The sequence below is a fragment of the Mus caroli genome, unplaced genomic scaffold (genome assembly GCF_978045245.1).
Source record: "Mus caroli unplaced genomic scaffold, Mus_caroli_1 scaffold_14, whole genome shotgun sequence".
NCBI lineage: Eukaryota > Metazoa > Chordata > Mammalia > Rodentia > Muridae > Mus > Mus caroli.
The window spans coordinates 26,490,939-26,498,590 of record NW_028227269.1 but is presented as its reverse complement, the minus strand read 5'-3'; the positions used below and the strand labels follow the sequence as shown (position 1 = coordinate 26,498,590).

The 7,652-nt window shown below is 47.4% G+C and overlaps 1 protein-coding gene across 1 annotated transcript in view; it reads left to right on the top strand.

The window, feature by feature from the left end:
• The first annotated feature begins 3,512 nt into the window (after positions 1-3,512).
• Allc (allantoicase) overlaps positions 3,513-7,652 on the top strand; it is a 42,166-nt gene continuing 38,026 nt past the window's right edge. The window contains exon 1 of the mRNA XM_021179230.3: positions 3,513-3,596. The gene's annotated coding sequence lies outside the window, so the exon portion shown is untranslated. The remainder of the gene's footprint in view (positions 3,597-7,652) is intronic.

Sequence of the window (7,652 nt, the reverse complement as noted above, 5' to 3'; positions counted from 1 at the left end):
GCTCCTAGAATTGCTTAGCCACAGGGACACGATCCATGAAATATCTAGCCTCTCACAGGAGCCCCAGAAGATGATGGTGCATATTGCCTAAGCACTGAGTCCAGGCTCTCTCTCTGGGCAGTGAAGTCTGCAGCCTGCTAGAAGAGAAGTGTCTTCTAGCAGGTGCCTCCACAGTGGGGCATGTGACAGGTAGTTAATTTGAAAAGTAGACTTTTGCCAGCATTGGATCCACCAGTGAGAGGGTCGTGTCCTCCAGACGGGGATGTACAGCTATTGGGAGGAGCTTACCCAAGGATCCTTGTTCCTCCAGTGCAGGCAGCAGAACTGTTGCCTCCTGGGAAGTGGGAAACCACAGAGGGACATTGTGACTGTTCCTTGGCTGCTCTAGTCTGACTCCAGAAATCCTTGTCTCTTGATAGAATGGAACTGAGAGTGTGGGTATCCTATGGGGTTCCAGAAGAATCCTGTCTGCCTGGGGCCACTCCTCTGGGATTCACCACTTCACCTGCTGTTTTTCTCCTTTCCTCCCTATAGATGGAGGAGGATGGATGCTTGTGGTTGAGCACAAGGCCATTGGCTACATGCGGCCACCTACACGAGACTCAGCTCAGGAGACAGAGGGCTTGGATTAACTCTAAGTTGAATTGAACTATATTAATTTTATTAATTATTTAATTTTAGATAGATATTCAATTTTAAATGCCCAGTAGCTACTGCACTGAATGGCTTCTAGAACCTATTTCAAGGCATGATCTCCAGTCAGCAGCTGCTGCAGTGTCTAGCAACCCATTGCCTGAATGTACATTTGATTACACGATCAGCTCTGGTGTGCTCTGTGGAGTTCTGGTGGTCTTGCCTAGTGCTGAGCATTCTTCTGTGGCTTCCTGCATGTCAGGGCTGCTCAGACTTAGTGAAACTAGCTACTAGCTGGGTGTGATGCTCGATATGTGAGTATGTTTGTGAAGGCATTGCCAGGGAGGGTTGACTAAGGGGGAGACCCATGCTGAATGTGGGGGACATCATCTCTCGGGATGAGGTCCTAGATGGAATGAAAGGGAAAACGACCTCCAGGTATAGGCAGGCTCTCTCTGCTCTGCTCCATGGTACCTTCTCTCATAAAGAATTCACTTCTGGGGCTGGTGAGATGGCTCAGCAGTTAAGAGCACTGACTGCTCTTCCGAAGGTCCTGTGTTCAAATCCCAGCAACCACATGGTGGCTCACAACCACCCATAATGAGATCTGATGCCCTCTTCCTGTGGATCTGAAGACAGCTACAGTGTACTTATTTATAATAATAAATAAATCTTTGGGTCAGAGCAAGCAGAGACTGAGCAAATGGGGTTGCCCGGAACAAGCAGGGTTGACCGGAGCGAGCAGAAGTCCTAAATTCAATTCCCAACAACCACATGAAGACTCACAACCATCTGTACAGCTACAGTGTACTCATATACATAAAATAAATAAATAAATCTTAAAAAATAAGAACTTCTGAAGCTCTGACCCAATGCAAATCATTTCTCTCTTGTTTATCCCAATATTTGGTCACAGCAACGTGAAGCTGACTAACACAGCAGGGAAAGCCTTAGAACACAGGTACTGGGAGAATAAAGTCACATTAGGTAGTTTATTACAGCTAGATGCTTCGGCTTGTGTTCTTAATGAATTCCAGCTGAGAAGGGAGACGGAGGAGGACCACGTGGAGCCTTCAGGCCATTGGAGGAACTGAGTGCAGAGAAATGGGCTGAGTGTGTGCAGGCTCCGCAGGGACAGCAGGGACAGCAGGCCAGACTTTCTTTCACATGAGCTGTTTTTTGTCTCTTCAAACACAGTAATCGGGATGCTTCTGCTTTCTGTGCCAACTTGACAGTCTGCAATCACCTGGGGGGCCTAGTGATTTTCACTGAAGGAATGTTTACTACAGAATGCCCCGTGGGCATGTCTGTGGGGGATTGCTTTGCTTTAATTGTTGTGGGGAAACCTACCCTAAGTGTGGGAAGCACCTGCTGATAGCTGTGGGGATAAGGACATGGAGAAAGGACAGCCTAGCTCATCTCCTGGCTGGGCCTTCACTCCTATTGGTAAATTCATCTGCCCTTTTATTGCTGCTGCTGCTGCTATCACGGATAGCTGAACTAGCTTCTTCCAGCATCCTCCAGGAACTTTCCAGCACCCTCCAGGCTGTTGGTGCCAGGTAGGGACTTCTGAGTCCCTGTAGTGAAACAAATAGCTACAAGATTCTCAAGTCTCTCTGGTGTGAGACAGCCATTATTGAACGACTCAGACCATACTGTGTCAGCCAATCTAATTTAATGTATATTAACTTTATTGGCTCTGTTCCACCAAAGAACCTTGGCAAATACAGGTCGGGTGCATATGTGGGAAAGGGCAGGTTGGCCCCTGGAAAGGGAGTCAAGGAAAAGATGGAGGGGTCTGGGATGGAATATTCTGGAGCAGAGCTGGCTCTTGAGATTTCAGAAGTCCTTGTGCCTCTGTGTCTGGGTTTCTTAACTGCAGGGGGTGGAGGTTGGGGGGTGGGGAGCATCTGCTCCCAGGGTGTTCCACCTGCCTGCTGTGTCTCTGAGCAGCCACCAGGTACCTCCCTCTCTGGATGTGGCTCTGGGTGGGGGTGGGATGCACTGAGCTGGGCTGGGAAGTGACACAGAACGTTACAGGGATAGACATTCTTCTCAAAGGTCCCTGCAGTTTTTCACACTGCAGTAACTTCTGTGTACATATGCATTTCCTTGCACATTGGGTCCTTGGTTTATAACAAATTCTCTCAACAGCCCCCCCACTTGTGTTTTTTTTTTTAGAGATTTATTTATTTATTTTATGTATATGAGTGAGTACACTGTAGCTGTCATCAGATCTCATTACAGATGGTTATGAGCCACTAAGTGGTTGCTGGGAATTGAACTCAGGACCTCTGGAAGAGCAGCCAGTGCTCTTAACCACTGAGTCATCTCTCTAGCCACTCCTCACCCTTTTTTAGAAAAAGAATTTATTTTTATTTTATGTATAGGAGTACACTGTAGCTGCCTTCAAAAAAAAGGCGTCAGATCCCATTACAGATAGTTGTGAGCCACCATGTGGTTACTGGGAATTGAAGTCAGGACCTCTGGGAGAACAAACAGTGAGTGCTCTTAACCACGGAGCCATCTCTCCAGCTCCCAAGCCCTTGTGTTTTCTAGATGTCTGAGGCAGTTGCAGGGTGTATCTGTATTTTCTGAATAAATAAACATCTGTCTTGAAGAAATACAACGCAAATTCAAATTGTAGACAACAGCCGCAGCTGGGTGGGACGGTGAGAGTTTCAGCCATCAGGGAGGGAGTACGGTAGGATTGGCTTAAGGCCCTGGGATCAGTAGGATTACACATGCAGAAGGGAAGAGGCCTGCTCCAGTCATGGTCCCTTGGTCTCTCCAGGGACAAGGTGTTCCCTCGGCTCTATTTCCTATGCCCCTTGTGACATCACAAAGGAAGGTTCTCTCTGTCCTCCATAAATTCTAACGTTGCTGGTGCTAACACTTGAAAGCACTGGACTGTGGGGAGAGACCTTCAATCCTGAACACTGGGATCTGGACTCTTGAGTGAGGTTGGAGATCTGTTTATCATGTTGAATAATTTGTTATGTCTGACGTTGGTGTTGCCAAGGGAATGAAGTGGGAGAAGGGAGGAAGAAGTCCCGTCTCCAAGAACAGCAGACCCTTGGTTGGGAGAAAATAGGGAGGTGGCCCTAGGCACTATTATCAGTATGGGGTTCTAGGGCCCAGCTAAGAAGGACTGAGGGAGGTTTCATATTCTGGCTCTGGTCCTTGTCCTACTGGGGTTTAAGTCATATGACTTTTGTCTTTTAAAACATCTAAACATGGGTCAGGCTTGGTGGTGTACACCTTTAATTCCAGCACTCAGAGGGCAGAGACAGGCAGATCTCTGTGAGTACATGGCCAGCCAGTCTCCAAAGTAAGTTCCAGGCCATCAAGGCTACACAGAGGGACTCTGTCTTAAATGTCGATGATGACAACTTCAACAACAACAACAACAACGACATCTCAACATTGATGTGAAGCAAGCCCAATGCTATGGTTTAAACAGAAATATGCCCCGCCCAGTTCCATCTCACCCTGCCCCCTTCCCCCCCCCCCAAGTCCTGAATCTGCATACTTGTCCCAGCCAGCCACACTGTTTTAGGAGGTTATATAACCTTGGGATCTAGGGCTTAAGTGATGGATGCAGGGCTATACTGAATTCAAAGAGACACAGGTAAGAGCAGAGGCAATCACTCACTATGTAGTGCAGACTGGTCTTGAACTCATCATGATCCTCTTGCCTCAGTCTGCTGAGTGTTGGGGTCACAGGTACGCACTACCACACCTATGCAACTCTGCTGGTCTATGGCCAGAACTCTGCTCTGTTGCCTGTGGCTCCTCAGACTCCGCCTCAGCTCTCTCAAGCTTTGTCTCAAATGAGCAATGCCCTTCTTCAGATCACCCCAAAGTTCATTCTTGCAAAGCTTCTTAGAACCCGACAGTAACATCCTCTGGATTTCTTTTTTAACCTGGGATGATTCTAAGGCCAGGAGAGCCTCCTCTTCTTGGGGGTGGGTGGGTGGGGCAGTCCCTCCCCAGCTTCCCAGACTCACATGTAGCAGCTCTGCCTGTGACCCTTCCCTCAGCAGAGGAACTGCCTTAGTTACTGGCCTGTGTCTTACTCTTGATGGCTGGGAGTGTACGTGGGCAGCAATCAGGACCCACTTCAGCATGCCGCTGGGCTTAGGGGTGGCTGCTGCCTGGTTTCAGTAGCAGCATGGTATTTAAACAGATGTCAGGGAGGGTCACTACTGTGACTGTAGACTGCCATTCGGGCTTTTCTGAGAGAGGGAGAGTGGAGGAGGATGGAATTTGGAAGGGCTGGAGGAACTATAGATGTCTCCCTCTCTCTTGGACCTTAGCTGATTCTTTTATCCATTCTTTGGTCATATTCCTCCCCACAGAATCCTCTCCTGTCTCCTCCTCCTCACTGAATGACTTCTCCAGAAGTCTCCCTCCTGTTTTCATGTCTTTAAGAATGGCTAATGCATTTAATTAAGATTGTTGGCATGAACACTTGCATGCGCATGTGTGTGTGTATTTGTGTGTGTATGTACGTGTGTGAAGTGTACATGTGACTGTATGTATGTGTGAGCATGTATATGTGTGTGTGAATGAGTGTGTATATGCACATGTAAATGAGTATGTGTATGTGTGTGAGTGAGCATGTGTATGTGTGAAAATGTGGAAGTATGCATGTTTATGTGTATAAAAGTGTGTGTGTGTTTTTCTGTGTGAATGTGTATGTGTGAGTATGTATGTATATTTGAGTGAGCATGTATATGTGTGTGAGAATGTGTGTGTGCATGTATATGTGTGTGGATACACAAATATGTCTGCATGTACGTGTAAGTGTGTGTGAATGTATGTGTATTATTTTCTTGAGGAAGGGAAAAACTGGTGGCTACACTGAGGAATGTAACTCCCTCTCTTCTGCAGACCATTATGACTAGCTCCTTGAGGCACGGGTGGGCGACCTGGGCCAGTGGGCCATTCTTCAGTGACAGGTCCAGAGAGAGAGAAAGAGAGAGAGAGAGAGAGAGAGAGAGAGAGAGAGAGAGAGAGAGGGAGAGGGAGAGGGAGAGGGAGAGGGAGAGAGAGAGAGAGAGAGAGAGAGAGAGAGAGAGAGAGAGAGAGAACCAGGAGACCAGATGATAAGAAGACAGGTAACTATGGTATCAGAAGATCTTTCCAGGGGAGAAATGGGACAGTCAACAGAAATTATCACACAGTGGGGCCAGGTCAGCAGGAAGATAATCACAAGGGAAACATGGCTTATTTCTAGACTATTACAGAGAGAGAATACTGTGGCCAGTGGCCTTGGGACTGATATCATAGCCCCTTACAGAGAAGAGATGGGGTCTCAGGGTCTGAAGCCACAGCTTCCCCAAGGCCCTGGCCCCAGGCTACTACTATTGGCTGTATTTCTTCTCCATACATCAGGGCTTCAGGGAAAGCCTTAAACAGCCCAGCCCTCAATGGGTGGGGTCCAGGCCCAGAAGGACATCAGTACTCCTAAGATAAACATGGAAGACAGGACTTTTTGGTTAAGGGAGCTGACAAGGTTTGGAAACTCTCCTCGCATCCTGAAGCTCTGCATGTTTGCAGATCTTTATTTTGGTAACAACTTTTCTTGGTTGGGGAGTCTGAGTGAGTGTTAATTTTGAGGGTGTTTTTTAGAAATTCCAATGTCTTTTTAATATTTCTTTTAATTTTCCTTTTAGCATTCTATATAGACAGAGATAAAAGAAAATGAAACATAAATGTGAAAAGTCTTAAAGATCCTGTCTGTAATGTAATAACACCTATATCCCCGTACCCCACCCCGAGACAGGGTTTCTCTGTGTAGTCCTGGCTGTTCTAGAACTCTCTTTTTAGCTCAGGCTGGCTTTGAATTCAGAGATATGCCTGCCTCTGCCTCTGTCTCGAGTGCTGGGATTAAAGGCATGTGCCACCTTTTTTGGTGGCAATAACATGCCATCTGTGGCCATGGTTTGGAGGAGGGAGGCTCACAACTCCGTGGTGCATTTTCTCTTCTAGTTTTGGGTAACATGTTACTCTTTGAAAGAAAAAAAAATGAATGGGCGCATGCAAGATTCAAAGTAGACTGCATTCTTCATTCTCATAAAGAGCCGGATGGATCAATCCCAGGGCTCAGATGGCTGGGCTCACCTTGAACTCAGGGTCCCTGGAGGATCCAGGAATGCTGCAGTGAACAGCACCACCTGGTGGCCTGGTCGGGACAGGACTCCTGGCAAATGCTTTTCAGACTGTATGCCTTGGATTCCCTCAGGCCAGGGACATTCCTGGCAGTCTATATATCAAATATCAGAGCCTCAGCAGGTCCCCTTGTTCTGGGCTTCAGTTTTCCCACCTGTATAGTGACAGATCTGGGGACGGATATTGATTCTCAGCCCGCTAATCCCAAGGCTCATCAACACCAGCCTTGCCATGTGTGTGTGTGTGTGTGAGTGTTTTCCAGGGAATTTCACTAGTGGTTATTTACAGGAGCATGGTCACTGTACCAGTGACTATATACACAACTGAAGAAAATGTCTCTCACCATCCCAGAACCGATAACTACCTAATAGAACCCCAGAGAAGGGTGGGCCTCACAATCCATCCCCATTACATGTCAGCACGTTGAGGGGCCCATTCCCGTGCAGCTGCTGTGAGTTCAGAAGTACAAGGGCTACGCCAGAGGCAGCCCCTCTTCCCTCCTTTCTCTGGCTCTTAAATTCTTCCCTCCTCTTTCATGGTGTACCTTGAGCCTTGGAGGTGGCACATTTACACTCAACAGGTCACTTGTCTCTGACCAGTTATGAGCCTGCAGTAACCATCACTCACTACAAAAGAAGCTTTCTTTTGGTGGGCTGGAGAGATGGCTCAGTGGTTAAGAGCACTGACTGCTCTTCCAGAGGTCCTGAGTTCAATTCCCAGCAACTACATGGTGGCTCACTATCACCTGGTATGGGATCTGATACCCTCTTCTGGTGTGTCTTAAGAGAGTGACAATGTACTCACGTACATTAAATGAACAAATCTTAAAAATCCCTCTGTAC